The sequence below is a fragment of the Neomonachus schauinslandi genome, chromosome 4, assembly GCF_002201575.2.
Source record: "Neomonachus schauinslandi chromosome 4, ASM220157v2, whole genome shotgun sequence".
NCBI lineage: Eukaryota > Metazoa > Chordata > Mammalia > Carnivora > Phocidae > Neomonachus > Neomonachus schauinslandi.
The window spans coordinates 162,403,285-162,425,394 of NC_058406.1; the positions used below are offsets into that span (position 1 = coordinate 162,403,285).

The following is a 22,110-nucleotide window of genomic DNA, read 5'->3' on the forward strand; positions in this document are numbered from 1 at the left end:
ATGTTACAGGTAATGCAAAGGCACTAAATTCATATATTTCAATAGTTGCTCTGAATGTAAATGGGCTAAATGCTCCAATCAAAAGATGCAGGGTATCAGATTGGATAAAAAAGCAAGACCCATCCATATGCTGTCTACAAGAGATTCATTTTAGACCCAAAGACACCTCCAGATTAAAGGTGAGAGGGTGGAGAACTATTTATCATGCTAATGGACATCAACAGAAAGCTGGGGTGGCAATCTTTATAGCAAACAAATTATATTTTATTTTTTTTAAAGATTTTATTTATTCATTTGAGACACAGAGATACAGAGAGAGAGAGAGAGAGAGAGAGAGAAAGCATGAGCAGGGAGAGAGGCAGAGGGAGAGGGAGAAGCAGGCTCCTCACTGAGCCAGGAGTCCGATGTGGGGCTCGATCCCAGGATCCTGGGATCATGACCTGAGCCAAAGGCAGACGCTTAACCATCTGAGCCACCCAGGCGCCCCAGACAAATTATATTTTAAACCAAAGGCTGTAGTAAGGGATGAAGAGGGACACTGTATCATACTTAAAAGAGTCTATCCAACAAGAAGATTTAACAATTATAAATGTTTCTCATCCTAAATTGGGAGCAGCCAATTATATAAACCAATTAATAACAAAATTAAAAAAACACATTGATAATAATACAATAATAGTAGGGAACTTCAACACCCTACTCACAGCAATGGACAGATCATCTAAGCAGATCAATTAGGAAACAAGGGCTTTGAATGACACACTGGACCAGATGGACTTCACAGATAGATACAGAGCATTCTATCCTAAAGCAACAGAATACACATTATTCACAAGTGCACATAGAACATTCTCCAGAATAGTTCACATACTGGGTCACAAATCAGGTCTCAACTGATATCAGAAGATTGGGATCATTCCCTGCATATTTTCAGGCCACAATGCTTTGAAACTGGAACTCAATCACAAGAGGAAATTTGGAAGTAACTCAAACACTTCGAGGTTAAAGGGTATCCTACTAAAGGATGAATGAGTCAACCAGGAAATTAAAGAAGATTTAAAAAAAAAAACTCATGGAAACAAATGAAAATGAAAACACAATTGTTCAAAACCTTTGGAATGCAGCAAAGGTGGTCCTAAGAGGGAAGTACATTGCAATACAAGCCTTTCTCAAAAAATTAGAAAAGTCTCAAATACACAAGCTAACTTTACACCTAAAGGAGCTGGAGAAAGAACAGGAAATAAAGCTTAAACCAAGCAGGAGAAGAGAAATAATAAAGGTTAGAGCAGAAACTAATGAAATAGAAATCAAAAGAATAGTAGAACAGATCAATGAAACTAGAAGCTGGTTCTTTGAAAGAATTAACAAGATTGATAAACCCCTAGCCAGACTTATCAAAAAGAAAAGAGAAAGGACCCAAATTAATAAAATCATGAATGAAAGAGGAGAGATCACAACCAACACCAAGGAAATACAATCACTTTTAAGAACATATTATGAGCAACTATATGCCAATAAATTAGGCAATCTGGAAGAAATGGATGCATTCCTAGAAACTTACAAACTACCAAAACTGAAACAGGAAGAAATAGAAAACTTGAACAGACCCATAACCAGGAAGGAAATTGAAGCAGTAATCAAAAATCTCCCAACAAAGAGTCCAGGGTCAGATGTCTTCCCAGGGGAATTCTACCAAACATTTAAAGAAGAACTAATACCTAGTCTTCTGAATCTGTTTCAAAAAATAGAAATGGCAGGAAAACTTCCAAACTCATTCTATGAGGCCAGAATTACCTTGATCCCAAAACCAAAGACCCCACCAAAAAGGAGAATTACAGACCAATATTCCTGATGAACATGGATGCCAAAATTCTCACCAAGATATTAGCCAATAGGATCAAACATTAAAAGGATTATTTACCAGGACCAAGTGGGATTTATTCCTGGGCTGCAAGGGTGGTTCAACATTCGCAAATCAATCAACGTGATACATCACATTAATAAAAGAAAGGAAAAGAATCATATGATCCTCTCAATTGATGTAGAAAAAGCATTTGACAAAACACAGCATCCTTTCTTGATTAAAATTCTCCACATTGTAGGGATAGAGGGAACATACCTCAATATCATAAAAGCCATATATGAAAAAAACACAGCAAATATCATTCTCAATGGGGAAAAACTGAGCTCTTTTCCCCTAAGGTCAGGAACATGACAGGGATGACCATTCTCACCACTGTTGTTCAACATAGTACTAGAAGTCCTAGCATCAGCAATCAGACAACAAAAAGAAATAAAAGTCATTCAAATTGGCAAAGAAGAAGTCAAACTCTCACTCTTCACAGGTGACATGATACTTCGTGTGGAAAACCCAAAAGACTCCTACCAAAATTGCTAGAACTCATACAGGATATTGATATAAAATCAATGGAATTGATGGCATCAATCAATCAATGGAAATCAGTGGCATTTCTATATACTAACAATGAGACAGAAGAAAGAGAAATTAAGGAATCGATCCAATTTACAATTGCACCAAAAATCATAAGATACCTAGGAATTAACCGAACCACAGAGATAAAGGATGATCTGTACTCTAAAAAGTACAGAACACTTATGAAAGAAATTGAGGAAGACACAAAGAAATGGAAAAATGTTCCATGCTCATGGATTGGAAAAGTAAATATTGTTGAAATGTCTATGCTACACAGAGCAATTTACCACATTCAATGCAATACCTATCAAAATACCATTGACATTTTTCACAGAGCTGGAACAAATAATCCTAAAATTTGTATGGAACCAGAAAAGATCCTGAAAAGCCAAAGCAATCTTGAAAAAGAAAACTACAGCTGGTGGCACCAGAATGCTGGATTTCAAGTTATATTACAAAGCTGTAATCATCAAGACAGTATGGTACTGGCACAAAAACAGACACATACATCAATGGAACAGAATAGAGAGCCCAGAAATGGACCCTCAACGCTATGGTCAACTAATCTTCAACAAAGCAGGAAAGAATATCCAATGGAAAAAATGACAGCCTCTTCAGTAAATGGTGTTGGGAAAATTGGACAGCCACGTGTAGAAAAATGAAACTGGATCATTTTCTTACACCAGACTCAAAGAAAAACTCAAAATGGATGAAAGACCTAAATGTGAGACAAGAGTCCATCAAAATCCTAGGGGAAAACACAGGGAGCAACCTCTTAGACCTTGGCTGCAGCAACTTCTTTCTAGACATGTCTCCAAATGCAAGGGAAATAAAAGCAAAAATGAACTATTGGGACTTCATCAAGATAAAAAGCTAATGATGTGATGTATGGTGATTAACATAATAAAATAAAATTAAAAAAAAAAGGTAAAACTTCTTCACAGCAAAGGAAACAGTCAACAAAACTAAAAGGCAACCTATGGAATGGGAGAAGATATTTGCAAACGACTATCAGATAAAGGGCTAGTATTCAAGATGTATAAAGAACTTATCCAACTCAACACCCAAAGAACAAATAATCCAGTCAAGACATGGGCAGAAGACATGAGATACTGCCTCACACCAGTCAGAATGGCTAAAATTGACAAGTCAGGAAATGACAAATGTTAGCAAGGATGCGAAGAAAGGGGAACTCTCTTACACTGTTGGTGGGAATGCAAGCTGGTGCAACCACTCTGGAAAACAGTATGGAGATTCCTCAAGAAGTTCAAAATAGAGCTACCCTGTGACCCGGCAATTACACTACTTGGTATTTACCCCAAAGATACAGATGTAGTGAAATGAAGGGGCACCTGCACCCCAGTGTTTATAGCAGCAATGTCCACAATAGCCAAACTGTGGAAGGAGCTGAGATGTCCTTCAACAGATGAATGGATAAAGAAGATGTGGTATATATATACAATGGAATATTACTCAGCCATCAGAAAGGATGAATACCTACCATTTATATCGACATGGATAGAACTGGTGGATATTATGCTGAGCGAAATAAGTCAATCAGAGAAAGACAATTATCATATGCTTTCATTCATACGAGGAACAAAAAAACAGCACGGAGGATCATAGGGGAAGGGAGGGAAAACTGAATGGGAAGTCATCAGAGAGGGAGAAAAACCATGAGAGACTCTTAACTATAGGAAACAAACTAGAGTTGCTGGAGGGAAGATGGGTGGGGGGATGGGGTAACTGGGTGATGGGCATCAAGGAGGGCATGCGATGTGATGAGCACTGGGTGTTATATGCAACTGATAAATTATTGAACTCTACATCTGAAACTAATGATGTCCTATATGTTAGCTAATTGAATTTAAATTTAAAAAAAGGAAAAAAATGGGTGAAGGGAGTGAAAGATATAGGCTTCCAGCTATGCGATGAATAAGTCACAAGAATAAAAGGCACAGCATAAGGAAGATAGTAAGTTATTTGTATTAGTATTGTATGGTGACAGATAGTAGCTACACTAGAGAAGTTGTACCACTATGTTATACACTGAACTAATGTAACACTGTGCATCATCCTATACTCACATTTTTAAAAGTGGCTATCTTTAAATATAAAACACACTCAGAAAAGTGTACAAAACAAAATACACAGCTCAGTGAATTATCATGAATTAAACACCCATACAACCAAGAAATAAAAGATTAGGGTCTTCTTGAACTTCTTAATGACCCCAAGATTTATTTAGACTGCTCTATAGCCTGAGCAGCCTTACAAGTTTAACTAATAGCAAATTATTTGCCCTTTTTTACTTCCTCATCTTAGTCAATAAAAACTCTATCCTTCTGGTTGAAGACCAAAAACCTTGGGAGTCATTCTTGCCCCATCTTTCTCTTTTAGTTTTTACATCCACCTCATTGAGCAAATCCTGTTATGAACACTTTCAAAACCAAGAACCTAATATTTCTCACCCCTACAGTGTTACACCTTGATCCAAGCCACCATAATTTCTCATCTATGTTGTTGCCTATGGTCCTTTTGCTGTGTTGCTGCTTTGCTGTAATCTGCCCTTAAATAGCATCTGTAGCAATCGTTTTAGAAGATTGCTCAAATTATGCCTTTGTTCTGTGTCAAATCTTCTAATGCTTCCCTATTTCACTGAGATAAAGGCAGTGCCCTGACAATGGCCTATGTGATCTGCCTGTGCTAATTTTTAGAACTCATTTCCCACCACTTTCTTCCTCAATCTCTATTATTTGGTTACACTGGCTTCCTTGCTCTGGCTTGAAAATATTAAACATGTGCTGGCCTCAGGGTCTTTACATTTATTCTTATGTTAGTCTGGAAAACGCTTCCATCCATAAGGTCCTCTTTGGCTATTATCTATAAAACAACTCCTCCTAATCCATAAGCTCCTTCCATGTTATTTCCTATACACTATCTGATGCACTGTGTATTTGTCTACTCATTGCATTTCTCATCCTGCTAAAAAAACTCCAGGCACTTACCTATTTTGTTTTTCCAACCTGTCAAACATATCTTATTATGTAGCAATTTATTAAGTATATATATATGTATATATTTTGAGAGGCTGAATAAATATCTTTACTATATATGTATAATAAAGATAAATATATATCTTTAATAATGCAAATAGATTATCTAAAATGCCTTATTCCAGAGATATCTTATCCCTATAATTGGACAAATTATTCTTGGGTAAGATACTCTCTGAAGGTTATTTAAATCGTTTATAACCCACATGCACTCACCTGCTACTATGTGACCCATTTGCTGTGTGTGTTCCAGAAACAGTGAGGAAAGTAATGTGATTAGAACAAAACAAATGAAGGAGACCAGGGTAGAAAGTGTTTGAGCTTGTTTCTTTTGATTATAGCAAACTAATACACAGCGTGGAGACAGGCACTTTGTAATAATAAACATGTAAGTGCCCTGCTACTATACCAAAAACGACCAGTGATGGTCCCTAAAGTTTCTACCCACTCCCTTATGCACTCAAAGATTAACAATACCAGTTAATACAATGGGGAAAGTAGTGTAGAGCTGTGGCCAATAGTTTAAGATAAAGAGTCTCAAAGAAATTTCAAATCCTAACTCTTTCCCAGTTTTATGGCTTTGAGATGGTAAAAATGTCTGAAAGCCTCAGCTTCCTCATCTGTTGGGATCATGTAATGAAGTATCATTTATAAGGCACACAATAACTAACACATATTGAGCACTCAATTATTCCCTTCAATTATGGAAGTAACTGTGAAAGCTGTTAATTTCTTCCCCACCAGCAATGGAAAGAGCCTGGGCATCTGCAAATACCTCCATCTTGGATCACAGCTGCACTTGAACAGACTCTAGAAGATAAAACTAAAAAAGTATAAAACAACACAGAGAGGGAAGAAATCAATGGAATAGGAGGTCTTTTCAGAAGAATCCAGGCTCAATAATATCTAGAAAATGGATATCTTGAATAAATGCACTGTGTTTTCATTTTATGAACTGTTTTAATATTTGAGTCAATCTTAAAAAAATTTACAGCTAAGTTTCATTAAAAATAGTGGGGGGTGGGAAGGATGGGGTGGCTGGGTGATAGACATTGGGGATGGTATGTGCTATGGTGAGTGCTGTGAAGTGTGCAAGACTGTTGAATCACAGATCTGTACCTCTGAAACAAATAATACATTCTATGTTTAAAAAAAAAAAAGAAGAAGATAGCAAGAAGGGAAGAATGAAGGGGGGGAAATCGGAGGGGGAGATGAACCATGAGATACTATGGACTCTGAGAAACAAACTGAGGATTCTAGAGGGGAGGGGAGTGGGGGGATGGGTTAGCCTGGTGATGGGTATTTAAGAGGCACGTTCTGCATGGAGCACTGGGTGTTATTCGCAAACAATGAATCATGGAGCACTACATCAAAAACTAATGATGTAATGTATGGTGATTAACATAATAAAAAATATGTATTTCTATGTTGGTAGGATACTCAATCTGATAGAACATTCCAAAATAAACAATTGAACACATTTTTCATTTCAAAGTATGGAATCGTCAAGCACATGGTATGCAATGACATAGCTTGAAAAACAAGTGTTGATCTTCACTGTGATTATATTGGCCCATGTTGAAGCACTATCATCTTTTTATTTACTTTTTAATAGCTTTATTTATTTAAGAGAGACAGAGCACGAGTTGGGGGAGGGGCAGAGGGAGAGGGAGAAGCACACTCCTCACTGAACAGGGAACCTGTGGGACTCAGTCCCAGGACCCTGGGATCATGACCTGAGCTGAAGGCAGACACTCAGCCGACTGAGCTACCAGGCGTCTGCACTATTATCTTTTTTAAATTATACTTACTATTGCAGAAACACACTATAATATCAAAGCGGTCAGTGAAAAAAAGATGTGAATTTTTCAAAATATGTAATTTTTCCTATTCTAACCCAAGAGAGCTAATATAATTTTATTTATACAAATAAATAAAATATGAATAAATACAGAGTTGTGGAAGGACCAATGATGGTTACTGGGTCAGAAAAGAGAATATAAGAAATAAGGGGACAATGGAATCTTGAGAGCATTGTATTAAGAGTGAATATGTATTTATTTTTTTTTTTAGTTATTGTTTTTTTGGTTAATGTAAAGGTCGAGACAATTTCCTGACAGATGGAGAAATTCCTCACTAAAGCAGATGTATATTTTACAAAATTATCACTGTACAAGTAGAAACTATCCAGGCATGAAGGCTGACATAAAAATTAAAGCATCTGCAAATCATTTCTGAAGAAAAAAAGTTAAAATACTAAACATGCAGAAAATAACTATCATCAAAATGATCTCAATGTTTAATATCTTTGAAAATCAAATAATTCTCTAAATGTATTTAAATTAATAATTTCAAAAATGATTAATTGTACATTAGAAAACCTGAGGTTATTCTTACCAAAGTGAGATTTGGAGTAGAAAATATTACAATATGATTTTTTTCTCTTTTAAAATTACACAAGTGATTTATGATTATCATAGAATATTCCAAGAATAAAGATTAGGAAAAAAGTGAAAATTATTTTAAGCTCTACACTGTTAACATATTTTTAATCTAATTCCAAAATTCCTATTCTTTTCTTATTCATATTCATTCTCTTGTCCTTCCTTACTGCAAAAACAGAGCGACTGCATCTCCTTTTGTAAGGGCTATTTCTCCACCTGGTTTTGGATTCAGTAATGTCTCTCCTTTGTACCACTGGTTATTCTTTCTCTCTTGAATATTCAATCTGTCTTAAGCTTAAGCAAAAGTGATAGCATTAACTCACTTATTATAAAGTTGTAGAAATTATATACATATTCATGCAATTTATCTAAGGTGATGGTAAATTACCTTATTTTCAAAATATATTGTTTCTGATTCTAAAATATATTGATAATTTTTTTTCAGATATCTTAAAAAATTTTTAACTTAAAAGCTTTCCTTCAAATGAGAAAAGAACACCATGGTCTTTTTATATGTATTGCTCATTTATTTCATTGTCCTTACAACATGAATGCCATTCCTTTCCAGAGATAGTATCAGCAGAATCAATTCTATGCCAAATGTCAGAAAAATTCAATTCAGCATTCAGACACTTTTATATTTTAGTCTCCTGCTCTACTACCTTCTTTGCTCTATGGGTTATAAGTTTGGATACTGTCCCTGGGTACCTTGGCTTGTGCAATGGTGCAATGTTAAAAGTCACTCACTGATGCAGGATCTAGTTACAATGTAGCTATAAAGTGCTGCCTTGTCTTTGCCCCCTGCTCAAAATAAAGCTGTTACCTTTCTAGCCCTGTCCGCCATGGTGCTTAGCAGCCAGGGATGCATGGTCTCAGACATGTTTACCAAGTAAAACACTGACTCGAGGGGCGCCTGGGTGGCTCAGTCATTAAGCGTCTGCCTTCGGCTCAGGTCATGATCCCAGGGTCCTGGGATCGAGCCCTGCATCGGGCTCCCTGCTCAGCGGGGAGTCTACTTCTCCCTCTCCCACTCCCCCTGCTTGTGTTCCCTCTCTCGCTGTGTCTCTCTCTGTCAAATAAATAAATAAAATCTTTAAAAAAAAAAAAGTCACTCACTACCTCAATCAATATGGAAACCAAATACTACATTCTCAACCTCCTCAAACTAGGACTTCTGTGTACATTTAAAGCAAACCAGAAGGTGATGCTGCTACCCGCCACACCTTCCAACACTTCATTTCACTTCAGCCTAAATTCTATCACTAGAAGTAAATCCTTCTATGGTTTTATTTCGTATATGCATATACTTCTATGAAACACAATAGAATAGAGCAATTCCAAAAAGGACAATATCCTGGGAAAAGGAACAATCCCAAAGAAATAGTTTGTTCAGAAAGATACACAAGACCACTAGATGAGCACATTACTGTGGATTTTCATATAAGAACATAACAGCTCTTCAAAACAAAAAACAAAAAAACAAAAACAGCCCTTCATTAGTTAAATAGCTACCTAAGCTAAAAGAAAAGCCATTAAAATGAGTTAGAATTCTACACCTTCAGGGAAAAGGATAATGATTATTATCATGGAACCCTTTTCTTTAACTTCCAAAATTAAATGTGATCACCTTATCAGAACTCTTAAAAATTTCCTCCTCGAAAGGAAATTTTGTACCTAAAAAGATTTCAAAGTTTTAAAATTCAGTACAATTATGAAAAAAATAACAACTAAAAATCTTATTTTTATCTTGATATTTATTTCTTTTCTATTTTTTCCCGACGTATAGGAGATAAATCCTTGCCAGTTTGCTTTTTTGTTTCTTTTTTTTCTTTCTCTTTTTTTTTTTACATCTTGTATTTAACATTCACTAGATCAAATATTGTTTCTTGATTGAGCATGAATTTTTAATAAATGTTTAATCCTGGATTGGCACAGTGTTTTTACAAGTGAAGTATCATACAGATCTGTAACTGTGTTATAAAGTAAGAGAAAGGCACATAGTAGGATAATGATATTCTTTGATGGAAAAAGATAAGGAATAAATTAGCAAATAGTGTTTCTGAAAGTTAGGAGTAAAAAAGGGTTAGGTTATTCAGAAAAATCACAATATACACACACTTCAGTGACAAAATAAAATTTATTTAAAAATATGAACAAAAACTGTTGTACTGTGATAAAAATGTTTTATGAGACCAAGTGTGAAAATTGAGAATAATAAACTTTTCAAATAGTATTAATTGAAAAACTGTAATAGGTATGGCACCAGTTTTGTTGCTATACCCATAGAAAAGAAAGTGGTTGATGCAATTAGAAATTAGAATCTGATAATATAATCCCTGAAAACCAAAATGCAAAATAAAATTAGTGTCAAAAGTAAGGTCTAAAAAGCTTAAATGCTATGGTGTTAGGTTGGTAAGTTTCCTAATCATTTCCACCACATGCTGTTTTGTAGCTCACATGAAAGCATATCCATAAAATGTGCCTTGCATAGGCAGTGTCATAAAGTAAGGCAAATTTAACATCACATTTTTGGCACTTTAGCTCTAACTGTACCTATTGCTTTTCTACTCCTCTTCCCCACATCCCTGTACTCATATTGGCTATGAACTAAGTAATGCAATGAGGCTAACCCTATTTGTTGAGCTAACCCTATTTCAGAGCTTACATTGTTATCAAACTTTGACATATATATGTATTTTTTAATATTGGTAACCAGTTCATTGCAAAAAGCCCCCCAAAGGACTATGACCTTCTGTTTAAGAATAGCTGTCATAGAGGAATAAACCAACTGAAGTAGAGGTTTAAATAAAATCAGATCTACCTCAGAGTAAGAACACATTCAAGAGGCATAGAGGAATTGAAGCTGGAATACACAGTGTTATAAACTATCCAAGTTGATCAAGTTTTTTGTTTTTTTAAATCTTAGAATACTTTTTAAAAGAATATTAACAATTAATATTTGAATATATTGGGAATTCTAGTTTACGAAGCACTCCTCTGTATAAAATCCCATTTAATCTACTCTTGTAGCAGTTATCAATTTCATTTATTCTTTAGCCCGAGAAACAAACAGATGCAAGAGTAATCCACAGGGAACTTTGTGGGTGATATTTAAAGTGCAAAGACTAACACACAATACAAGTCTCTCATTGTTTGTGAACCACTTAATGCTTTATAGGATGGAAAGGCCACTTAGATTGAACACTGACTACCCACATTTAATATTTGTATCTTAAATCTTACATGGAGATGCTGACAATAATAAATTATTGCAAATGTCAGTAATGCAAATTTGGCACATTAAGTTGCTACTGCCATGTTAAGCCTATAATATAAAATAAACTTAATTTTACACATTCAGTTTTAGTAACATTATGGCCCATTCTGGAAAATTTCGAGCAGATTGGATTAGATTATCTCTAGGTGCATTCTATCTGTAACATTTCATGAATCAATCTGCTTTTTATTAAAGTAAATGCCACAACAAATACACCTCAAAGACTTCATTGTGTTTTCATGTAGTTGTGCTTCTTTCATGAATGAAGAATGTTTAACTTAGAAGTGAGGTGTTCTCAACTTTTAAATCGTTCTCATTTAATATAGTGACTGTGCTATAATGCAGTTCCTCTAACATATTATCAAAATTATATCATCCTGATTAAAATAACTTTGCAATTAATGTGTCCATTTACAGGGAAAATACCTTTCCAGTAAAAAACAAAAACTAAAACCAAAATTAAGAAATTCTGCTTTCATAAATGTTGGGCAAGTCTCACTGTCACCTTTCTGAAGTCAAAAATAGGAACTGGAGAGTACAGGGTGACACAGAAAATAACAGATCCCTCTGAGGTTTTCTTGTTTCCCAGCTAGAAAATTCAGAAAAAAGGGTAATAATAAATATCATAAAAAAAACCAAATCATTGTATAAAATATTACCAAATGGTGTATGGCAATAAATAATATCTATAATTCAAATTTTGGCTATTGAATTCTTTTAACTTTAAAAGAAAAATAAGTCCCAAGCATTCCCCCAGAGTATGACATACAATGATTGGTTCAAAGTTTTCATTGCTACTCTGCTACTTAATACAATAAATCTTCCCATGAGTCTTAAGGAAGACGTGGTCCTGTTTTTTTTTGTTTTTTGTTTTTTTTATTTTTTATTTGTATGACAGAGAGAGACACAGTGAGAGAGGGAACACAAGCAGGGATAGCGGGAGAGGGAGAAGCAGGCTTCCCGCTGAGCGGGGAGCCCGATGCGGGGCTCGATCCCAGGACCCCGGGATCATGACCCGAGCCGAAGGCAGACGCTCAACTGACTGAGCCACCCAGGTGCCCCGACATGGTCCTGTTTTTATCATCTTTTCACTAGCTCTCTATGACCACAGGGCACAAAACTAGAGAAACACAGAGTGTACCACACTCTGATTCTCTGAATTGCAAATCAGAGAAGAGCTCTATATAATGATTTTTGTGCAAGCAGAAATGAGTGAGTGAGCTGCTACCTTAAAGTGATCAATTGTATTTGAGAAGTTAAATGTAGAATGATAAAGTCATATTATTTTAGGGGTGCCTGAGTGGCTCAGATGGTTAAGAGTCTGCCTTTGGCTCAGGTCATGATCTCCTGGTCGTGGGATCGAGCCCCACATTGGGCTCCCAGCTCGGCGGGGAGCCTGCTTCTCCCTCTCCCTCTGCCTCTTCCACTGCTGGTGTTCTATCTCTCTCTCAAATGAATAAATAAAATATTTTTAAAAATCACGTTATTTTAGATATTTTAAAGAATTCCAAATTCTCTTGTGGTCAGATTGGTTCCCAGTATGTCACACTATGTGAGTTCTGAGAGTATGAACTAGTGAGGGGTTAAAAACAGTTTTGCCCTTGGAGTGGGAAGTTTGAAGCTAAGGAAAATCTAAAAATCACAGCCACAGACAGTGGACAGGTATACAGAGTTATGCTGAAGGGCTGGGCAGAGGAGTAGAGACATTTTATGAATCACTGGGATACAAGTTGAATCCTGTAAACTCCCAAAGGGAAAAATCATGTCTTACTCTCCCTTTTATCTCCTACATCTGGGGTCTAGCCCAGTGTCTGCTACTTAAGTACCAGGAAGTATTTGCTGAGTGAAGGAAACACTAGGATAGGGTTCCTGGGTGGCTTGGTCGGTTAAGCGGCTGCCTTTGACTCAGGTCCTGATCCCAGGGTCCTGGGATGGAGCCCGGCATTGCAGGGCAGGGAGCCAACTCCTCCCTCTCCCTCTGCCTGCCGATCCCCCTGCCTGTGCTCTGTCAAATAAATGAAAAAAATAAAGTTTTGAAATCATGATGGATTTCCAAAAAAGTTACAAGAGTTGTAAATGTTTCTTAAAAATAATTCAAGCAAGGGGCACCTGTGTGGCGGCTCAGTTAAGTGGCTGCCTTCAGCTCAGGTCATGAACCCAGGGTCCTGGGATCGAGTCCCACATTGGGCTCCCCCCCTTAGCGAGGAGCCTACTTCTCCCTCTGCCTGCCATTCCCCTGCTTGTGCTCTTTCTCTCTCTCTGTCAAGTAAATAAATAAAATCTTTGGAAAAAAAAAAAAAAAGAAAAGAAAAGAAACACTAGGGTAAGGCATGCTAGTTTAGATGCAGAGCCAGGAGAGATTTGCTGATTTGGGGCATTCTGTAGTATAGTTAGAAATACCCTATTGTCCGTCTGGACTCTGACAATGGAATGAGGGGGAGCTGGTTCATGCAACAGGGCTTACTAAAATACAAAATAAAATGCCAGGGTGCATTTTATTGTATATTTTTTCTGCCCTTTTTTACTAGATAAAATTGCAGTTCTCAAACAGGTATTGAGCGTGTCAGTTTGGTGCAGTGAACACAGGGGTAGCTGCAGTGTACTTCAAAGTTTTTGAAGGAAACACAGACATTTATCATGCATCAATCAAGCCACTAGCTTGAGAGAGTTCATAGTTTCAACATTAGATCACTATATTTCTCTCAATGACATCATAGCTTTGTGAAGCTGGATTTTCAGCTGTAATAAAAAGCAGTTACCGCACCATTTCACTGTGAAACAGGAAATTAGAGGGATGATATCTAATCTGATCCAAGGTTTGAGAAGTTGAGCAATCTACAACAATGCAAGGTTGTTAGAACATAAATTAGTAAGACAAAATGGAAGTGTTAAATATTTCTTTGGGCCTGAAGAAAATGATTAAGACACTAAAGGCACTGTGAACCCAAAGAAATGGGAACTTCTTGTGCTAAAACACAAAACCCCATATTATAAATCTATTTATTTTTGTATAGCAGTGTTTTTCAAAGTGTGTCTGGAGCCACTGACATTGTAAATCCCAGGGGGTTGGGTCTTTTTATATATTCAGAAATATTGACCATACCTCCTGTGTCTGAAGGTAAAGCTCAGTAAATTAAATTTTTATACTGAAATTTTTAGGTGATTCCAATAAGTCAAGAAGATTGAGAATGAACAACTTATACCTGAGACTTAGATTACACTGTATGTTAACTAACTGGAATTTAAATAAAAACTTTTTAAAAAAGAGAGTGAACAAATTAGTGGTCAGCTGGGAATATGGATTAAGTAGGTCTAGAAATAAAGCAAGCACTTGGTCTGAATATGTTTTAGAAATGCTAGGTTTTATTAGGTATCATATAAAGCTCTACAGATGTTACATACTGCTTTCTCACTAACGTGTGGGATCTTTGGGATAGAAAATGTGGGTCACTCAGGGTCCGGTTGCTTCTTACCTCTTTCACCTTGTCTTCCACAATTTGTGCCCCGTTTCCACCCTGGCAACCTACCTGACTGACCCTCCCACACACACACACACACACACATGACAAACCATTCTTTCAGACACCCATTTATTCACCCTTCCTTGCAAACACTTTTTTCACCTTTTTAAAGTGTACAATTTATTGGGTTTTAGTATATTCACAGAGTTATACAACATCACTACTATCTAATTTCAGAATATTACTGAAACTTTATTTTTATTATGAAACTCCATACCTGTTAACAGTCACTCCCTCTTACCCTCATAGGTGGCCAGCCCACCCAGTAGGCTCACAATGAAGTCACAGGAGTCATGGGTGCTTGCAATTAGAAGTCCTTGGGTGAGTAGGATGGGAATCTTGAGTGTGTGTGGGTGGGGGGAGGAGATACCTCTAGGGCAATTGCTTATTCTGTGACACCTGACTTCAACCTCCTTCTCACAAATCTGTGTCTCTGTTTTTGAGCTCTTCTGGTAGCCACCTGAATGTCCCACAGAAAGACTACAAACTCAAAGTATCCCAAATTCAGCTGATCCTCTCTTTGAAACTTGTTCTTCTTCCTTTATTTCCAATCTTAGTGCACACTACTACCATCAACTTAGTCATCCAAGACAGAACTTACCGCACTTGCAAATATGTATTCATTAATCTATTTATTCAATATGTATTCATTGAGTGTTTACATAGGGTTACAAACTCAAATGTCTAAAAATCAAAGCCAAAAATTTGATCATGAAAAGGTATCTGCTTGATTAAAGCCATGTATATTCTAAGAGAATACTTCTATTATTTTTTTAAAGATTTATTTATTTTAGAGAGAGAGCGCACACAAGGGGGGGGAGGGACGGAGGAAGAGAAAGAGAGAGAATCCTCAAGCAGTCTCCCCAGTGAGCACAGAGCCCACATGCGATTCCATCCCAGGACCCTGGATCATGACCGGAGCTGAAATCAAGAGTTGGCAGCTTAGAGATGCCTGGATGGCTCAGTCGGCTGAACATCTGCCTTTGGCTCAGGTCATGATCTCAGGATCCTGGGATGGAGCCCCACAACAGGCTTCCCTGCCCTGCGGGAAGTCTGCTTCTCCCTCTATGCCTCCCCCAGCCTGTGTTCTCTCTCTCACGCGTGCACGCTCTCTCAAATAAATAAATAAAATCTCAAAAACAAACAAACAAAAAAAGAGTTAGCCACTTAACCAAATGAGCCACCCAAGTGCCCCTAAAAGAATTATTTTTTCTTAAATACAATGCAGGCCCAACAAAATAGAATGCTTGCTGACCATGATTATTGAATCTTTGCTATATGTTAGTTTCTATGCAAAGGGGATACAGAGGATACCATATTGAAAGGAGATATTACACTCTCCTCTCAAAAAATTTATGGACAAGAAGAGACAAATAGAAAAAATAATTCACAGTACCACATTTTAAGTGTGGAGATTATTTAAGAAAAAAGAAAGGTGGGTCCCTAAAAAAGGCTGGTTGGGGTTGAAACCTGAGCTTAATACTAGAGGTTGAGCAGATGTAGCCAAACAAAGAATGAGAAGACAGACATTCTACGTAAGGAATGCAGCCTACAAAATTTGCAGTGATTACAGACATGACAGATTCTGGGACCCACAGTAGTTGACTATGGCTAGTCTAGTCAGTATGTGTATATATGCATGTGGGTGTGAGTTGAAGTTGAAAATGGGAGTAGGATGGATGAGGGATAAAAGATTGGTAATATAGGATATTGGAGAACAAAACTGAGACTAAATCATACATTGCATTTTTATGCTGTCTGTATCTGGCAGACTCTACCTGTTGCCTTTCAACAATTATCTCATACCCCTTAAGCAGAACCCTGACTTATTCAGGATATTCAGGATATCTTCATGCCAGCCCCAGGCAAGACACACGTTTTAGTTTAAAATGGTTATATTAATCTCATTCACAAGGCGATTGATTGTTTCAAAGGTGTGCATGGCAATCATTTCGGAACAATGAAATGGAAGTTGGCTAAGACTTTTCTTCCTGAACAAGAATACAAGATCTCAAAAAGAGAAAATTCTTTGACGTTAGTACTTCTTCCTTTTTTAAAAGAGGTATTGATATCTGGAGCAAGGGCATCTTGCCATCACGAGACAATCAGCAAGTGGCTCAAAACTAATATGCTAAGAATGATGAAGGGAAAAGATTTAAAAAGACAGAAAGAGGCTTGTTCTCCAATAGTATTACTAAGAAGCAGAATGCATGTTATATATGTTATTTGGGAAAAATAAAGCTTTATTTGTAAAATGTCCTTCGGGTATTCCCTTGCTTGCAATAGCTTATATAAAGGAATTTAGAAGTTACCTTATGATACATCACTTTGCCTTTTTCTTTTTGTTTTGCTTAAACATAACATGTGTGGAGGAAAGGTTTTAATCATGGGGATGTATTCCATCAATTGGGAATATATTCCATTCTCTGGTCTACTTGGCAAACTCCTTTTTGGGCTTTCTCTTCCACCCCACTTTGTACTGGACACTCAGCAACACAAACTCTCCCTGAATGTGCTGCATGGTCTGCACCCATCCTCAAATTGTCTCCTATGCTTCTTGTCTATGTGGAATACTTCTACCCATTATCAGAACAAAATGAATATGTCACCTCCCTTGGGGCAGCTTTTCCTCTCTATATCTCCCAAAGAGGTAATCATCTATTTCTCTGTATATTAGATATATTTATCTGATTGTACTTATCACAGTGCGTAATTTTTTTAATTCCATTTTTCCCTATACAACTGAAAACTCCTTTTTAACCAACAGTGCACAAGGGTTCACTTTTTTCCATATCTATGTTAGCATTTGTTATCTCTTATCTTTTTAATGATGACCATTCCAACAGGTGTGAGGTTATATTTCATTGTGGTTTTAAACTGCATTTCCCCAATGTTCAGTGATATTGAGTATGTCATCTTTTCATTTACCTGTTGACCATCTGTATATCTTCTTTGGAGAAATGTCTATTCAGGTCCTTTACCTATTTTTTTTTTTTAAACTGGATGATTATTGTCATTATTTTTGCCATTTAGTTGTATGAGTTCTTTATACATTTTGGATATTTGCCACTTATGAGATACATGGTTTGCAAATAATTTTTTTTCCCATTTTATGGCTCATCTTTTCACTTTGTTGTTGGTTTCTTTTGCTGTATTTAGTTTGATGTCGTCAACTTGTTTTTTGCTTTTGTTCTCTTGTTTTTGGTGTCAGATTAAAAAATTCATCACCAAGACCTACATCAAGGAGCTTTATTCCTATGATTTCTTCTGGGAATTTTGTGGCTTCAGGTCTAACATTCAAATCCTTAATCAAATTTGGGTTAATTTTTGTGAGTTGTGTAAGATATAGGTCCAATTTCATTCTTTGACATGTGACTATTATCCTAGCACCATTTATTGAAGAGGCTGCCTTTTCTCCACTGAGTATTCTTCATTCACTTGTCAAAGTCTTGGTTTAATTCTGTTTCATTGGTTTATTTGTCTGTTTTTATGCCAGTACCATACTATTTTGATGACGGTATCTATAAAATATAGCTTGAAATCAGGAAGCGTGCTATCTCCTGCTTTGTTCTTCTTTCTCGGAATTTCTTTGGCTTATTTGAGGTCTTTTGTGACTCCATATAAATTTTAGGAATGTTTTTCCTACTTTTGTAAAAAAACATCATCAGAATCTTGTTTTAAAATCATTTACTTATTTATTTTTATTTGAGTATAGTTGACACATAATGTTACATTAATTTCAGATGTACAACTAAGTGTGATTCAACAACTCTGTATGTTATATTTTGCTTACCACAAGTGTAGCTACTGTTATCATACAATGCTATTATAATACCATTGACTATATTTCCTATGCTGTACATTTTATTACCATGACTTTTTCATTTTGTAACTGGAAACTTGTATTTCCCACTCCCTTTCACCCATTTTGCCCATTTCCCCCTTCTCCCCTCTGCCAACCACCAGTTTGTTCTCTGTATTTGTAAGCTGATTCTTTTTGTTTGTTTATATATTGGTTTTGTTTTTTTCTTTAGATTCCACATATGAGATCATATGTTTTTGTCTTTCTCAGTCCTATTTATTTCACTTAGCATAATACCCTCTAGGTCCATCCAGGTTGTTGCAAATGGCACAGATTCATTCTTTTTCATGGCTGCTTAACATTCCAGTGTGTGTGTGTGTGTGTGTGTGTGTGTGTGTGCAAGCATATGCATTTGTGCATACACATATACACCACATCTTTATCTATTCCTCTACTGATGGACACCTGGGTTGCTTCCGTATCTTGGCTATTATAAACAATGTTGCAATAAACATAGGGGTGCATATGTCTTTTTGAATTAATGCTTTCATATTCTTTGGATAAATACCCAGTAGTGAAATTATCAGATCATATAACATTTCGATTTTTAATTTTTTGGGAACCTCGATACTGTTTCCCACAGTGGCTGCACCAATTTATATTTCCACCAACAGTGCACAAGGGTTCCTTTTTCTCCAAATACTTGTCAACACTTGTTACTTCTTGTCTTTTTGATTTTTGTCATTCTAACAGGTGTAAGGTGAGAGCTCATTGTGATTTTGATTTGAATTTCTCTGATGACTACTGATGTTGAGCATCTTCTCATGTGTCTGTTGACCATTTGCATGTCTTCTTTGAAAAAAATGTCTATTCAGGTTGTCTGCCCATTTTTAATCAGATTATTTGTTTTTTGGTGCTGAGTTGTATAAATTCTCTATATATCTTGGATATTAATCTCTTATCAGATATATGCTCTGAAAATATCTTCTTTCATTCAATAAGTTGCCTTTTTGTTTCCTTTGCAATGCAGAAGCTTTTTATTTTGATGTTATCCCTATAGTTTATTTTTGCTTTTGTTTTACTTGCCTTAAGAAGACATATGTAGAAAAACATTTCTATGACTGATATCAGGGAAATTATCAACTGTGTTCCCTTTTAGGATTTTTATGGTTTCAGGTCTCACATTTATGTCTTTAATCCATTTTGAATTTATTTTTTTGGCAGTGTTAGAAAATAGTCCAGATTCATTCTTTTGCATGTAGTTGTCCAGTTTTCTCAGAACCATTTACTGAAGAGACAGTCTTTTCCTCATTGTATATTCTTGCGTCCTTTGTCATAAATTAATTGACCATATAAGCATAAGTTCATTTCTGGGCTCTCTATTTTGTTCCATCAATCTATGTGTCTATTTTGTGCTAGTACCATGTTGTTTTGATTACTACAGCTTTGTAGTATATCTTGAAATCTGGAGTTGTGACACTTCCAGCTTTGCTTTTCTTTCTCAAGATTGCTTTGGTTATTTGGAGCCTTTTGTGATTCCATATAAATTTTAGTATTATTTGTTCTAGTTATTTGAAAAATGCTGTTGGTACTTTGGTAGGGATTGCACTGAATGTGTAGATTTCTTTAGGCAGTATGGACATTTTAACATTAATTTTTCCAATCCAGGAACATGGAACATCTTCCCATTTGTTTGTTGCCTTCAGTTTCTTTCATTATTGTTTTACAGTTTTCAGAGTACAAGTCATTTACCTCCTTGGTAAATTTATTCCTAGGTATTGTATTCTTTTTGGTAAAATTGCAAATGGAATTCTTTTCTTAATTTCTCTTTCTGATACTTCTTTATTAGTGTACAGAAATGAAACTAATTTCTGAGTATTAATTTTTTTGTTATGTTAATCACCATACATTACATCATTAGTTTTTGATGTAGTGTTCCATGATTCATTGTTTGCATATAACACCCAGTGCTTCATGCAGAACGTGTCCTCTTTAATACCCATCACCAGGCTAACCCATCCTCCCAGCCCCCTCACCTCTAGAACCCTCAGTTTGTTTTTCAGAGTCCATAGTCTCTCATGGTTCATCTCCCCCTCTGATTCCCCCCCTTCATTCTTCCCCTCCTGCTTTCTTCTTCTCCTTCTCCTTCTCCTTCTTCTTTTCTTTTCTTTTCTTCTTCTTCTTCTTCTTTTCTTCTTCTTCTTCTCCTCCTCCTCCTCCTCCCCCTCCCCATCCTCCTTCTTCTTCTTCTTCTTTTTTTAATATATAATGTATTATTTGCTTCAGAGGTACAGATCTGTGATTCAACAGTCTTGTACACTTCACAGCACTCACCATAGCACATACCCTCCCCAGTGTCTATCACCCAGCCACCCCATCCCTCCCACCCCCCACCACTCCAGCAACCCTCAGTTTGTTTCAAAGAGGCAAAGAATCTGTACTCAGAAAACTATAAAATACTCATGAAAGAAATTGAGGAAGACACAAAGAAATGGAAAAACCTTCCATGCTCATGGACTGGAAGAACAAATATTGTGAAGATGTCAATGCTACCTAGAGCAATCTACACATTTGAAGCAATCCCCATCAAAATACCATCAACTTTTTTCAAAGAAATGGAACAAATAATCCTAAAATTTGTATGGAACCAGAAAAGACCCCGAATAGCCAGAGGAATGTTGAAAAAGACAAGCAAAGCTGGCAGCATCACAATTCCAGACTTCAAGCTCTATTACAAAGCTGTCATCATTAAGACGGTATGGTACTGGCACAAAAACAGACACATACATCAATGGAACAGAATAGAGAGCCCAGAAATGGACCCTCAACTCTATGGTCAACTAATCTTTGACAAAGCAGGAAAGAATATCCAATGGAAAAAAGACAGTCTCTTCAACAAATGGTGTTGGGAAAATTGGACAGCCACATGCAGGAGAACGAAACTGGACCCTTTCCTTACACCACACACAAAAATAGACTCAAAATGGATGAAAGACCTCAATGTGAGACAGGAGTCTATCAACATCCTAAAGGAGAACACAGGCAGCAACCTCTTCGACCTCAGCTGCAGCAACCTCTTCCTAGAAACATCACAAAGGCAAGGGAAGCAAGGGCAAAAATGAACTATTGGGACCTCATCAAGATAAAAAGATTTTGCAAAGCAAAAGAAACAGTCACCAAAACCAAAAGACAACCAACAGAATGGGAGACGATATTTGCAAATGACATATCAGATAAAGGGCTAGTATCCAAAATCTATAAAGAACTCTTAAACTCAACACCCAAAGAACAAATGATCCAATCAAGAAATAGGCAGAAGACATGAACAGACATTTTTCCAAAGAAGACATCCAAACGACCAACAGACACATGAAAAAGTGCTCAACATCGCTTGGCATCAGGGAAATCCAAATCAAAAACCTCAATGAGATATCACCTCACACCAGTCAGAATGGCTAAAATAAATAAGTCAGGAAATGACAGATGTTGGCGGGGATGTGGAGAAAGGGGAACCCTCCTACACTGTTGGTGGGAATGCAAGCTGGTGCAGCCACTCTGGAAAACAGTATGGAGGTT

The 22,110-nt window shown here is 36.5% G+C and overlaps 1 protein-coding gene and 1 non-coding gene across 4 annotated transcripts in view; one reads left to right on the top strand and one right to left on the bottom strand.

The window, feature by feature from the left end:
- The window catches only part of CSMD3 (CUB and Sushi multiple domains 3), a 1,204,765-nt gene that overhangs the window by 650,975 nt on the left and 531,680 nt on the right, over window positions 1-22,110 (bottom strand). The gene's annotated exons all lie outside the window — the stretch shown is intronic.
- Window positions 8,684-8,814, top strand: LOC123324738. Its single transcript, XR_006540005.1, has one exon. It is a non-coding gene; the product is annotated as a small nucleolar RNA SNORA63 (small nucleolar RNA).